Source organism: Pipistrellus hanaki (assembly GCF_964339955.1).
Source record: "Pipistrellus hanaki genome assembly, chromosome: 2".
Lineage (NCBI taxonomy): Eukaryota > Metazoa > Chordata > Mammalia > Chiroptera > Vespertilionidae > Pipistrellus > Pipistrellus hanaki.
The window spans coordinates 162,793,049-162,807,336 of NC_140504.1; the positions used below are offsets into that span (position 1 = coordinate 162,793,049).

Sequence of the window (14,288 nt, forward strand, 5' to 3'; positions counted from 1 at the left end):
ATTACGGAATAAGTTTAATGGGTCGTGAATTTTGTGGAGAAAGGGAGGGTCTCTCCATGACTTTGTATGTACCAGGCAGGGACCTATTGGCTCCACAAGGAGTGCATTAGGCTAAATATTTTTAGCCCATTGACTCTGGAGGTAATAACCCTAAATGCTTCATTAAATTTCGTGGGTGAGTGACAGAAGCTATGAGGGGAGAAAAAACAAAACTCAAATCCACCACATTAGCTTTATTATTACACAGCAGGAGTGTGGCTCCTAAAAAGGATCAAATTAAACTTTTTAGGGAACTGTTGCATCTCTCTCTCTCTCTCTCTCTCTCTCTCTCTCTCTCTCTCTCTCTCTCTTCCCCCCTCCCCTCTTGACGTCTGCTCCAATGGGGCAGTCCTTGATTTGATTTTCCTCCTATACCTGGCATTTAGGTCGCTGGAGGCAAGTATATCACAATAGGCATTTATTGGAATTGAATCCAGGGTAAAAAAATTTCCAGGCCAGTATTTTTTGTCATTTATTGGATCTTTGTGAACTAAGACCAGAAGTAGGGAGCTCGGCCCTCTGCTCATGTTCTAATCTGAGGCTTTTGCTCTCCCAAGATTCTAAGAAAGGGAGTGGGGAAGGTGGAGAGGAAGGAGAAGAGTTGAGGTTAACCTAGGCCTCCTAGGAAAACCAAATTGATTACAACCTGTACCCAATTTAATCTGGAAACCTCAGTGAGGACCAAAGCTGCCAAACCAGGTTTGACCGCTGGGAGCTAGCGCCCCCTCCCGCCAAGGGATGTGGGGGCAACACGCTCTTGCTGGACCTCCGTTTTAGTGTTCGTTCCCCTTTGGTACTCAGGATATTTGGGTGTGCGATTGTCCGGAGGCTTGGATAAAAGAGTAGGCCCTAGGGAAAAACGAAGGAGGCCAGGCGGGGGCTGCTGGTGGTGATGGTGACGAAAACACTGGACACTTACTAAAACCCAAGTCTGCTAGCTTTACCCCCTTCTCTCCTCACCCCTCCACCCGCCCGCACAGCGGGGGCGGGGACCAGCACTCAGGCCAGGCTCGCTCTCCGCGCCGGGATGCGGAGTGAGCGCAACGGGTCCACTGGCGCGCCTGCAAACCAAGGCGCCCCCGCTCGCTCGCTCGCTGGCTCGCTCTTTCTCCTCCTCCTCCTCCTCCTCCTCCACCTCCTCCTCGTCGCCACCGCGATTCAGCTCAGCTCGGGTGGCGCGGGAGGCTCTCGGGCGGGAGCCCCGAGGTCCGAGCCCGGGGCGCGCGGCGCGCGAGCGGACCTGAGGCTGCAGCCCCGAGCCAGCAGGTGAGCGGCGCTCCGGAGCGCCCCGTGGGTGTGCGGTAGATGGGGCGGGGGCTGCGGGAGGAGGCGGGTCTGCACGCGAGGCGGTCTCCTCCCCCAGCTCTGACGCGGGGCCCGTGGCTCTAGGGGAGGATGGACTCGGCTCCACGCTCGCCCGGGCTTCCCCGGGCTGGAGAGCGCGCCTGAGTGCCGCCGCCCGCAGGGCATGGGGAGCCGCTTCCCAGGCGGCTGCGGCTGCGGAGGAGGATGCTCGCGGCAAGCGGAGGTGAGGCGCGGGAGGGACCCCAGCGCCGGGACACCCGGTGCCCCAGGGGTGGAGGAAGGCTTCTGGGGCTCGCCTCTCAGGAGTTTGGCTGGGGTGCTGTGCGGAAGGCTGCTGCAGTTTCCTCCGCTTGCTGGCGGGGGAAGTGGGGGGGAGAGAGAAGGGGCGACCTTTGCTCCTTCCTTGTGGGTCTCCCCATAACCCCTATTCTCCCTACTTCCGACCACGCGCGATTCCCTCTCCACCCCTGCTCACCGCAACACTCCTCTCTCTCCGGGACTCCCCACACCCTTCTTCCTCCTGCGCTTTCGGCTCTACTCCTCTCTCCCAATCCTGAAGCTACCGGAGCTCCCGAACCCTCCTCCCCGCCTCGCTAGCGGCGTGCCCCACCGGACCCTCTTTCTTACTCACCGCTTTTCACTTCCCTGCACCTGGGCAACGCTCCTCTGCCCCGACCCGTGGAAGAACGGACCTATCTCAGTGCCGCCTAGCCCTTCACAGGCACCGGACCCCAGCCTTCCCTGGGCTCGGCTCTCTGCCGACCCCACCCCTCCCTCCATTCCACTCCGCAGTCCCACGCCACCCCGACCGACTCCTAGCTCTGCTTCCGATGCAGACCTCAGGGTTCTGTTTGTGGGGGGCTTTGTTGTTGTTTTTTTCTCCTACTAGGGAAACTTTAAAATCCCTGCCCTTTGACTCGTAAAGAAGCCCTGAGACCAGGGCTAAGGCTCGGGGAAAACCTGGAGTCAGGGAGGCGACGATGGGGGGAGGTTAAGGGGCCACTGGATGTACATTTCGAAATGTACAAAGTGAAATGTGCAAAGTCCGTTTCCAAACGGCGGTGGTGTCTGCAGCCCAGACTCTTCCTCCCCCGCTGTCTCTGTCCCAAGAAGTATTATTGTGACCCCTGGTGGGAGGGCGCATCTTTTGTGTGCACTTTTTTTTTCTTATAACATTTTATTTATTAATTTATTCATTTTTATATTTTACATATATGTCCCTATTCCCCCATGCACTTTTTAAAGCTCCCCTCTCCCCCTTTTTTTTCTGGTGTTGCTCGTGGACCGGGCGGGGAATTGGGGGAATTGGAGGAAATGGGGAGTGCACCAGGGGAGGCTGACTCTCGCGGCCCTCGCCACTTAGCTTATGTGTAGCTCCCTCCCGGACCCGCCAGACAGTTGTCTGTCTCTCTCCCTGTAAACTCGCCTCCGCCCCCAACTGCCTCACACAAGTCTTCATTGTTGGGGGCCGGCCTGGGCACTTCCGCCGGGGCGGGGAGAGTCTGCAGGAATGGGGAAGGGGTGGGGAGGCCCAGGCGCTGGGCCACCGCGGCAGGGCTCGGGCCGGGGGCTCGGCGGCGGCGGCGGGCGAGGCGGAGAGCGCCGTGGCGTGGGCATCGGTGCTGTCACGAGGGCGGGGTGAGTGCCCGCGTGGGTGCGCGCCTGCGGGTGGTTGTGTGGATGCCTCTGCACTCCTGGGCTTAGCTCCTTTAGAAAGAGGGACGAGCGGAAAGCTTGCAGAAGGGAGCCCACCCTTTGCTGCTCCTGAGTGGGGTGGACGGTCCGGTTCTCTGAGATGGGAGCTACACTGCAGGTCTGGGCGAGTGGCTGGGACGCCAGAGCCAGGATCCGCTGGCCCTTGGAGCTCCTTCCTCTTTTCTCCTCCTGGCCCCTTCCATACACTTTCATACTGTTTATGGTTTTGAATAAAGGCTTTGTAGGGGGTTTAGCTGACACTTTATAATGCTTAACAAAGTAATCATATAAATTAAAGGTAGCTAATGTCCACAACCCCCTAATTATCCTGTCCCTGTCTGTACATTTATGCACCAATTATAGGCCTTTGGGAAATCCATAACATTACAACCCATCCCCACCCCCTGGATTAGCACCCATTGTTTTTGTTATCTCAATGGTGAGTGATACTAAATGGAACCCTGTATCACACTGGCTTGGAGAGAGATATAGGGGAGTTGGGGGAGGGAGAGGTTGGCTGGAATAGAAACACTCCTCCTCCCTCACCCAATCGCTCTCACTTCCTATCCTGACAAGGCTTGGTGATAATTCGGGAATCTAAAAGGGATCAAGGATTTTCTTGATTTCCTATTGAGAAGGGCGACCTAATCAAAAGCAGTGTAAAAGTCAACTTCTAAGCAATCAGAAATCGTCTGCTGATGTCTTTGATTGAAACCCCTGGCATTCAAATGGAGTATCTGAGTACTCACAGACATGGCTTTTGAAGCACTATTGTTCTTTTCCATACATAGAGGCCCTCTTAAAGGTTTAGGAAGTTCAAAATGTGGTGATTTGAAAGAGTGACATTGGAACTATTTGGCCACACTGAGAGGATCCAAAGGAATGAGAGAAGAGGCTGAGGTGGGAAGTGCAGACTTGTTACTATCTGCTTGGGACCTGTGCCCCTCTCAAGTGGGAATTCAGTTCTACACATCAAGCTGGCAATTAGAGCTCTTCCTACAGCAGATTTAGAGGATGATTTTTATAAGGTTTTTTTTTTTTTTTTTTTTTTTTTTTTTTTTTTTTTTAGTGGTTTGCTTAGGGGTTGAATAGGCGTATCTGAAACATTTAATCATGTGCATTGTATTCAACAATAAAATCTGAATAAAAATTACTTATTGTCGATGAAGCTCATCTCTCAAGCTGTTTCACAGTATGTTTCCTTTGCAAGGCTCATACCATTGTGTGAGGCGACCAGGAAGAGATGGTATCACTCATTGTTCATTTTCTCCTCCCAAAGCCAGACAGGAATCTGCTGCTTCACTCCCCCTTTGCCCTCCAGAGTAATTTTTCTGAAATGGGTGGGTGTTTGGCATGGTACCCGATAGTACCCATCTTGCAAATTGCAGTTGGTGGATTTCGGATGCTTAGAGCTATCCTGCAGGCAAATGAAGAATCTAATTTAGGCAGCATTTCATTTTGATAATTCAGTCAAGTCAAACATTTTGTTTCTTTGCTGGAATTTAATCCTTCTCTGAAACTAACAAAGCTAACAAAGCAAGAAAATCACAATTTATGTCTTTTAGATGGCACTTTTAAAAATTGAAGGCTGCTGTCAGGAACTTTCAGTGCTACTGAGGGCTTACTGTGACAATGTCCACTAGTGATAAAGTATAGTAAGTCACACTCAAAACCTCAGTTTCATCATTTGCCAAACGGGCAATATTATCTACCTTGTAGTTTTTGAGCAATTTTATAGGGGGGGAAAAAGTCTCATTGGGTGCTTTGTCAGGATTCCAGGAGAAGGGTAACTGAGCAATAGAGAGCATGAGATTCTACTATGGAGAGAGTATAGCATTTGGGATTGGAAGGCCAGGGTTGAATACAGGTACTTCCTGATTTTGTTAGGTTTGGCAAATCAATTCTCTTATTAATAAAAACAAGAGTAATTCACCTTTATAGAATACTTACTAAGAATCAGGTATCCTTTTAAGCACTTTGAATTATTTATTCTTTTTACATTTTTATTATTTAAAAAAATTTTTTTTCTTGATTCCAGAAAGGAAGGGAGAGGGAAATAGAGATAGAAACATCAATGATGAGAGAAAATCATTGATTGACTGCCTCCTGCAGGCCTCACACTGGCAATTGAACCCACAACCTGGGCATTCCTGACCTGACCAGGAATCAAACCATGACCTCCTGGTTCATATGTTGATGCTCAACCACTGAGCCATGCAGGATGGAAAATTCTTCTTTTAAAAAATATTTATTGTTGAAATATGACATATGTCCCCTTTCTCCCACTGACTTCTTATAGCCCCACCTCTAGTAATTTTTTCTTTAAGTAACCATAGGAAGTAAATAATTGTATTCTCATTTTCATTTAATTGATAAGGAAACTGGGGAACAGAGAGTTGGTAACTGGCCCAAGATTACCAACACAGCTGGGAAGGTATAGAACTAGGATTTGAATCCAAACATTGTGGTTCAAAGCTGCCCTAATCACTGTATTATGCTGCCTTTGAGTGGAGAGGTGACCTCAGCCATCTCTCAGGGGAGTTGTAAAGTTTAATGGGGAATAGTGGTGTAACAGGTGATTAGATGTCTGGACATGGGTGCTAGACTGCTGGGTTCAGACCTAAGCTCCCCCAGCCCTGCCAGCTGTGTGGTCCTGACCAACTTATTTTACTTCTCTGTGCTTCAGTTTTCTTTATAATAAAACTAGAAGCCCAGTGCATGAAATTCATGCACTGGTAGAATCCCAAGGGGCTGCAGGCTGCCTTCTTTCTTCCTTTGGCTGCCTGCTTCCCCTGACCCTGCACACCACCTGCAAGGCCAGATCGCTATGCTGATCACCCTGCTGATGGCCCGACTGCTGCCTGGCTCTGAGGTGCTGAGGGAGCAGGGCAGTGGCACTACCCCCTCACCACCACCACCACAGGTTGCCTTGCAATCAGATGTGCATGGCATTGGCCCCCCCTTCTGGCGACCAGTGGCTTGCACCTGCCTTGGCCTGATGTTGTCCTCTCACCTGCTCCATTATCCTACCCGATCCCACTGTCATCGGGGCCCATGGGAACTTGCAGCACCTCCACTGCTGCCAGTGCTGCATCACCAAAGCCCACCATGTTCCTCACCTCTCTGGTGGTCAGCACACGTCATAGCAAGTGGTCGAACTCCCAGCAGAACTCCTGGTTGAGGCTTTTATTATATAGGATAATAGCACCTGCTATATAAGATTGTTGTAGGGATTATAGGATTTAACACAAAGTGCTTAGAATAGTACCTAGCATGTAATTTTATTTAGCTATTAATGTTATCCTTCAAATGAGGTAAATCCTTCCCTGAAAAAATGTTTTCTATTTATAACTGATATCCTGGGTCATAAGTATGCCAATAGTATCTGTTTTGCTACCCACTAGGTATAGCGTAAGAGATAAATTTCAGCATTTCAGGCAGAAGTTTTGTTTAGCATACTGGGAATGTTTCCTGAACATCTTCCCTCTTAGTGAAGAGGATTTTGATATACACATAATGCTAAAATCTCCATATCATTGCACTTTTCAGCAATTACTTTCAGGGAAATAAAATGACTATTTGGTTGAATTTTAGAAGCAGAATAGTCATCTCTCCCTATTTATGGATTGAAAGCAAACCAGGATTGGGGAGATACATAACTTCACACCTGAGAGGCACTATCAGAACCCAGAATTATTGCACTCTTTGTCCAGGACTTCTTCCTCAGGACCAGATTGCCTCTATACCAGGACAGGGAAGTGGCTTGAACATATAAATAGAATGTGGAAGCATGGAGTTAGTGCCAGGCTAAGAGCAAGAGCCAGCCAGATGTTCTGTTCTGAAAGAAAAGAAAAAAAAAGAGTATCCAGTAGGAAAAGGAAAGCACTCCTCTGGCAGTACATTTATATACATGAAAATGAGCACTGAACTCAGTCTGTGCAAGATAGGAACCTGTGCTAAAAAAATAAACATTAAGTCAATGAATCACTTGAACACTACCCTTAGGTTGGAGCACAAATGATCAGGTTTCCTTTTCTGTGAGATGCTCTTTGTATATTTCTTCCATTTAGTCCTCAGATGTGGAGAGGTTTTGGTTCAGGAATCACATAACTCCTCTGGCTTCTAGTTCATGAAATATGCAGCATATTCTTTTGGAAAGAAATTGCCAGCTTGCTTTTATTATCATTATTATTATTATTTTATTTTATTTGAACCCGACATACAACCAATCTACATTGCCAGTGGGGGATTCTCATAAAGAAAAAGGAAAACAAATAAAATTGTGCTGAACAGAAGAACTCAAAGTTAAAATGATAAAAGTTCTGTGGTGGCGAAAATGGCAGTTTAGCTTAGGGGATAAAAACGGGAGGAGGGCCCTCTCAGATGGAGGTGACACTTTCAGAGTGAACCCAAGTCAGTGGTGTTGTCTGCTTGCCATGAGTCTTGTAAAGTTACCAACCCTGTGTATTGGCTGTGAGCTTCCTGTCAATTTCTGACTCTCTCTATTGGTCATCCTCTCTGTTTCTTGCTGTACGCATGATTTATCGGTTCACTAACCATCAGATAGGCCTTCCTTGTCTCTTCCTTGTCTCTCCTTGTTTCTGCCTCAGAGTTTGTCTCTCTTTCAGGCCTTGTATGCGTTTTTTTCTTCTTAGTGCCCCAATTGACAATAAAGACTAAAACGTTATGAATATGTATTGAGAAGACCTGGGAATTTGAGGAAGTCAGTCATCCTCATAGACATCATTTCTATGTCCATTTGACACATATTTACTGAGCACCTACTGTGTGCCTGCTGTGGCTCTGTGCTGTACTAGGCATTGTGAGCAGTGCCAAAATGCAAAGATGCAGCCTTGGCCATCTAGGCACCCGGCCTCAGGCATAAATAACTGCTCCAGTGTTAGATGTAGTACAGAAAAATATCTGTTCAGCACTGTAAGCTTCCTGAGCAGTAATTTGTTCCACCTGGAGAAAGGAAGGGGAAGTTATAACAGATTGCATTTCAACTGGAAGCTAAAGGGGGACCAGAAATTTCTCAGGGATCGAAGGCATTCCAGATTGAAAGAATTACATGGGTAAAGACAAGTGGGCATGAAAGTTCATTGTTTGTTTGGAGGTGTGCATAGCTGTGTGTGGCTGTTGTATAGAATATGTGGTTAAAATGGGTGATTTTATAGAGCATTTTCCAAAACTATGTTCCCGAGAGCACGAATGTCCCCCAAGAGAATCATGCTCAGGGTTTGAGCATCAACCCAGAAACCAAGAGATCAATGGTTCAATTCCTGGTCAGGGTACATGCTTGGGTTTTGAGCTCAATCCCCAGTAAGGGTGTGGAGAAGACACCAGATGATTCTCATCATTGATGTTTTTATCTCTCCATCCTTGTCCCTTCCTCTCTTTATCTAAAAAAATTAATTAAATTTTTTCTTAAAAAATGTTTCCATATTTGCCATAGAGCTTTTGATTTCAAGGAACCACTTCAACAGTGTCTTATAATATAAAGTAGAGAAAATGTTTATAGGTAATCATTTATGTTTCTTAGGAACAGCAATTCATTAATTTTATCATGAAAGTAATGTGTGATTAGAAATATAGTATAGTACATTAACACATACAAAGAACATAAGCAACAATACTGTAAAAAACAAACTACAACTCTGTGCCATAACTCAGTTTAAGAAATAAAGCTACATAATTGAAGCCATTTAGTACCCTCTCCCTGATCATATCTTTCTCTTCTGCCAGAGGTCACCACTATCCTAAATGTGATTGTCATTCCATATATTTCTTTTGAATATGCTTTTCAGAGGGACACACAAAGAATTCCATTGACTTCTCATCCAGTTTAAAGCTCACCACAACAGAGACAATAAAAAACAGTATTTTATCCAATAAATGTCCAATAAAGGACATTTATAAGTTCTTCAGGGAAAAGGAATGTGGCTTCTCCTTTAAACAACAGTTCCCAAAATGTAGTTGATAACAAGTTTCTGCTGGATTGCAATGAATTAAATGTATGTAGTCTGATATGGTTCATTAAGTTCATGTAGATAAAAAGATTGGGGTGAATTGTTTTCCATTGACAGTATTGAAATGCTTTGCAATTAACAATCTTGAAAACATATTGTTTTGTTGCAGTTCTTTATTTTGTAATCTGGATTTGGAAATGAATAGTAACAGTCATCTATTGAAAGTCACCGCAGTGTTTTCTTGACATCTTTAGAATCATTGACAAGAACTACTTACTCAAATCTGTCCTGTTAAATGGCTGATTCAGTGGAGGTATCTACTCCCATTACAGAAAAACGTGATAATTATAAATGCATTCCATCAAAAAGGAAACTTGTAAATTAGAATGCTAATTAATTACTCAGTACCTGGACACTTAATACTTTGGGGGTCCTATCCTTAGGGTCCCTGAGAAGTAACTTACTATTAATGATAGAATATTACAATTAGACACTCTCATTCCAACACAAGTATTTCTCTTGATGTATGTGAGGGACATCCTCTCGAAAAACTCACATAATCTAAAACATATGTCCTATTTGGTTGACATTTCCCTTTCTATTTTCCTACCCTATCATATATCACTGTATACATGTCGACATGTAGAATGAACATTAGAATGTTGCTGAGGGCTGCAGGGTTGAAAGAATGAGAAGGGAAAGAAAGTGGAAGACTTCCAGGCTCACTGGGAGAGGCTTTTTGTACTAAAGCATGGTCATTATGAGACAGAGTAGATCAGCTTTTCTCACAGGATTTAAGTTGATCATGAACGAGAATCTACCCTTAGGGTTTCTGCCCTGGTACCGATTTCTCCTAGTAGTTTTGGGAGTGGAAAGTCCAGAAGATAACAGAATGAGAGTTAATGTGGGGTGTAAATGATCAAGGATGCAAACACAGCACAGAGTGCAAGGAAGGGAAACCATGCAATGCTGTACCCTTGTGATTGCTCAGTGATGACCACATACTGACAATGACATGTGCTGGTACTTATCTTAAATCTTAAATTATGGGTCACATTCTGAGCAATATCATATGCATGCTCACAAAAGTTTTAAATATAAAGCACAGCTATCCAAATATACTCAAGTGAAACCATAAATGCCGATAACCCAATTGTAGATGAAGTCAGAGATGGACCAACCATATGCAGAATCAGAGCTATGGCATGTATTGTTAGAACATAATTCCAATGAATGCAAAAAAAGGTTACTGTAATTTATTCCTTTGGGAAGCTGAATAGATTTATAGACACCATAGAAGTTGGATTCCTGCCAACCTTCTGCTATCTAACTTCCTAATTTTAATGTAGTTGAATTTATCAATCTTTCTTTTATGGTTAGTAATTTTAATGTATTATTTAAGAAAGCCTTTTCTTTAACCTTGATGTCATAAAGATATTCTTTTTTTTATTATCTTCTAAACGCTTTATTGTTTTGCCTTTCACAGGATCTATAATCCAATTGGAGTGTGTGTGTGAGACTGTGCTTGTGTGTGAGTGTGCATGATTGTGTTGTGTGTGTGGTGTGAGCTAGGAATGTGTCCTAATTTTCTTCCATATAGGAAAAAATCATCCTGACATTTAGGGTAAGTTTCTAGGCATATATTGTGTCCACTCTTTTGCCCAAATCATGCTTCTTTATTATTACAGCTGTAGAGTAAGCCTTGGTATTTGGGAGGACAATTCCCCATAATGTCCATTTGTCTTCCATATACATTTTATAATCATCTTTTAAAACTACACAATAATACTTGAGATTTGATTGACATTAACATTGATTTCAGGGATTAATGTAGGAAGAATGACATTATTATATTGAGTATGCTTACTCATAAATACCTCTATTTATTGAGCTTTTATTTATAACTATCTTTCAAAACACATTATAGTTTTCTTCATAAAGGTATGCACTTTTGTTAGATTTATTTCTAGGTGCTTTATATATTTTCAGATTCTATTGTAAATGGTATCTTTAAAAATTATATTTTCTAATTATCTTATTTTTCATCACATTCCACCTGCATTTCTTTTTTTTTTTTTTTTAAATATATTTTATTGATTTTTTTTACAGAGAGGAAGAGAGAGGAATAGAGAGTTGGAAACATCGATGAGAGAGAATCATCGATCAGCTGCCTCTTGCACACCCCCTACTGGGGATGTGCCCGCAACCAAGGTACATGCCCTTGACCGGAATCGAACCCAGGACCTTTCAGTCCGCAGACCGATGCTCTACCACTGAGCCAAACCGGTTTCGGCCCATCTGCATTTCTTAATCTGGATGGTGGGAGTTAGGGAGGATCAAAACTGGGGCTTGAGTGCTTACTAAGCATAGGTGCCTTACAAGCTCTCATTTGATACCCAGAACAGCCTCAAGGGGAAGGCTGTGTGTAGCTTAGCACCGCTGATCACTTCTGTTCTTTAGAGACAGACAGTGCAGGGGATGAAGTCCTCTGTCCCAGGGTCCGTGGGAGTGCGGAAGTGACAAAGGAGGCTAGTAAGGGGGAGATCAGTCCAAGTAGCAGCCAGTTCCATGGGCAGAAGTCTTTGAAAGACATATCTGATTTTCTCTTGGAGAGCTAGGGGATGTGTGTAGGATGGCACAGGCCTTCCCTGGTTAGATACCTGTCTGGTGTGAGTAACTCAAGCTGGTGCCTGGGGCCAGAGTCTGGCTCCCAGACAGGCTGGTCTGGCATTGCGGGCAGGCCATAGTCATCTGGTGGTCTGAGGGATGAAGTTTGGCTGGTAGCTATAGTCTGATTTGACTTTGCAGGGCTATCTCAGGTCAGTGACCATTATTCCCACTTTCAGATGGAAGATCTGGAGAGATGGAAAATATGGCCAAGTCATCAGGCTGAGCTGGACCGAGGCCCAGGACTTTTTGCATCCCTATTAATGCTCTTTCCACCTCATGCTGACTTAAAATCCTCAAATATGTTATGATGGTATTATAGTGAAATACTGGAACCGCTTTTCATTGGAGGAAATACCATTATGCGTAAAAATTATAAAAAAGGGATAATGAGAGAGATGTCCAATTATGGCCCTTGTGTTAACTATTACTTGTCACTTTGCTTCTCTTCCCTTCCCCCCATCTCCCCTTTCCTCCCTTCCCCTCTCTTTCATTCCTTATGCCCTTAATTTTTTCATAAACCCACTCCTGCTCATTCCTTCTCATTCAAATAATATTTATATTTTAGGATATTAATTTCTCTTCAAAAGTTGCCCCTACAACATCAACATTGATAAAATTTCAAATTATCAGGTGCTGTACCTCTGCCCTCTTCTCTCATATCCCACCATCAGTGTATTGCATTGTCTTTTCTGGAATGAAGATAACACATACCATACTCATTTAAGTTGATACAAAAGAGGATCTCTTATAGAAAGCATGATTAGGGGAGAGACCACTTGGTTAATTTAATGACACTATATATATTTTTTTCTCTTTGCTGTATATGTGGGTACATAGCTATGCAGTCAGATACCATTCTGTGTACATTTGACTGCTCCAAATGTAGCAGCGGAGAGCAAAGTCCTGGTTGAGTAGCCATAAATCAACAAGGCTGGGAGAAGGGAGTTGAATACTGGACTAACATTGCCCTCTTCAATAAAAAAAATAAAGGAAGACCATTCAACATGGGCTCAGTCTAAGTTGGCTGAGTCCCCCTGCCTGCCTCTCCCAGGCATGGGTGTCTTTCTCAGGAGTCTGGAGCGCCTTCTCTATTAAACACTACACTTCATTACACCTTCAATTGTTCTGTGACTGTGGGCTCCTCTACAAACGAGAGCTCCTCAAGGGCACTGTAGGCTTGTCCTTCATGCCCCATATGCTTGCTTTTTGAGGCAGTTCACCTTAAATCCTTGCTGCCTTTAGTTTTTAAAGCACATCATAGCTTCTTTGCAGTGGAGGTAAAAGTGTCCTTATAGAGAACTATTTTGAGTCTATGAAAATGAAATAAGTGCTTTCTATTGTAATTTTAAAAATTCCCTTTGGGACATGTTTTTAGACCCATTTATTCCAAAAAGGGTACCTTTTCAGTCCTGTCTTCTTTCCCTCTCCTCCTTTCCTTCCTTCCTGTTTCCTTTCCAGTTTTATCAAAATAAATCAACAACAACAAAAATGGGTTCTCAGCCTCAAGGTTTATGCATGATCTTACAGTCACTAGGATGTGCTGCATTCCCCTCTTTCTCACAAGCACCTTTCAGTGCAGGAGGAAATATCTGGGAACGGGCAGGACATGGATTTTGTAGTTCTTGTCAGATGCCCTAGTCGCATAAGTATTTGATGTGGGTGATTCTTACATGGTGGACTGTCGGCAGCTGATTTAAAAATGACATCCTGAAAAGGTGACTCTGCCAAGCAGCAAGTGTCAGGGGTGTTATCCCTCTCTACATCATTGCTGAACACACCCAAGCCCACATCAGCCCACCATGACTCCTAAGCAGAACTGAATACTTTTGATGATATACACAGTATCAGGGAGAGTCTAGTTAGGAGACACATATGCGATCGCTTAATAGGAGGAATTTAATGCAGGGAACTAGTTATGAGGTATTGGAAAAGCTGAAAGTAAGTGTGACAACAAAACAAAGAACCAAGATTAGCCCACCTGCTCCCAGACCTGCAGGTACTAAGGGTTAGAGGGAGGAGTGGGGAGGGTGTTACCAGAGCCCAGGAGCTGGCTGTTGGGAGCTTAGCAGAGGCTGCATGGTAGGAACAGGCACTCACAGGGGTGGGCTGGCACCTTGGCAGAGACTTGGCCAGTTTTGGGGATGCTGCCTTGAAGCAGAAAGAGAGGGAGGAAGGGGTAGAGAGACCTTAACTTCTCCTTCCCTCTCTTTCCGGTCTCCTGCCAGTCTTTGAATCTAACTGGAAGCCAGTGGCCAGGTAAATGTAATTGGGCTCAGCCTCTTGCTACACTCAACAGATCAGGGGACAAGGCGGGAGGCACAGAGGCAAAGGACTGGTTCATATGCCAGGAAAAGGAATCTCTGACAGAAGTGGTTAATATTGCAGAGCTAAAGGAAAGCAAGGAGGTGAAGCACTTATTCCTCCTCTGCCCTCTGCCCCCATTCTATTCTGCAGAAAGCTGAGAATGGCTCTACTGGCAGTTGCATCTCTATCACCAGGGTGAGCTGTCTCTGCATTGGATGCCTGGTGAGCTGTACATTAGGAGGAGGACCATAGAGTCCCTTTTTGCAATTCCAACATCTAAAAGCCTCTGAAAACTCAGTGTGTGTT

At 44.7% G+C, this 14,288-nt stretch overlaps 1 protein-coding gene across 1 annotated transcript in view; it reads left to right on the forward strand.

Moving 5' to 3' along the window:
- Nucleotides 1-981: 981 nt before the first annotated feature.
- DAB1 (DAB adaptor protein 1) overlaps nt 982-14,288 on the forward strand; it is a 377,824-nt gene continuing 364,517 nt past the window's right edge. Inside the window, exons 1-2 of the mRNA XM_084872568.1 lie at nt 982-1,305; nt 1,429-1,567. The gene's annotated coding sequence lies outside the window, so the exon portion shown is untranslated. The remainder of the gene's footprint in view (nt 1,306-1,428; nt 1,568-14,288) is intronic.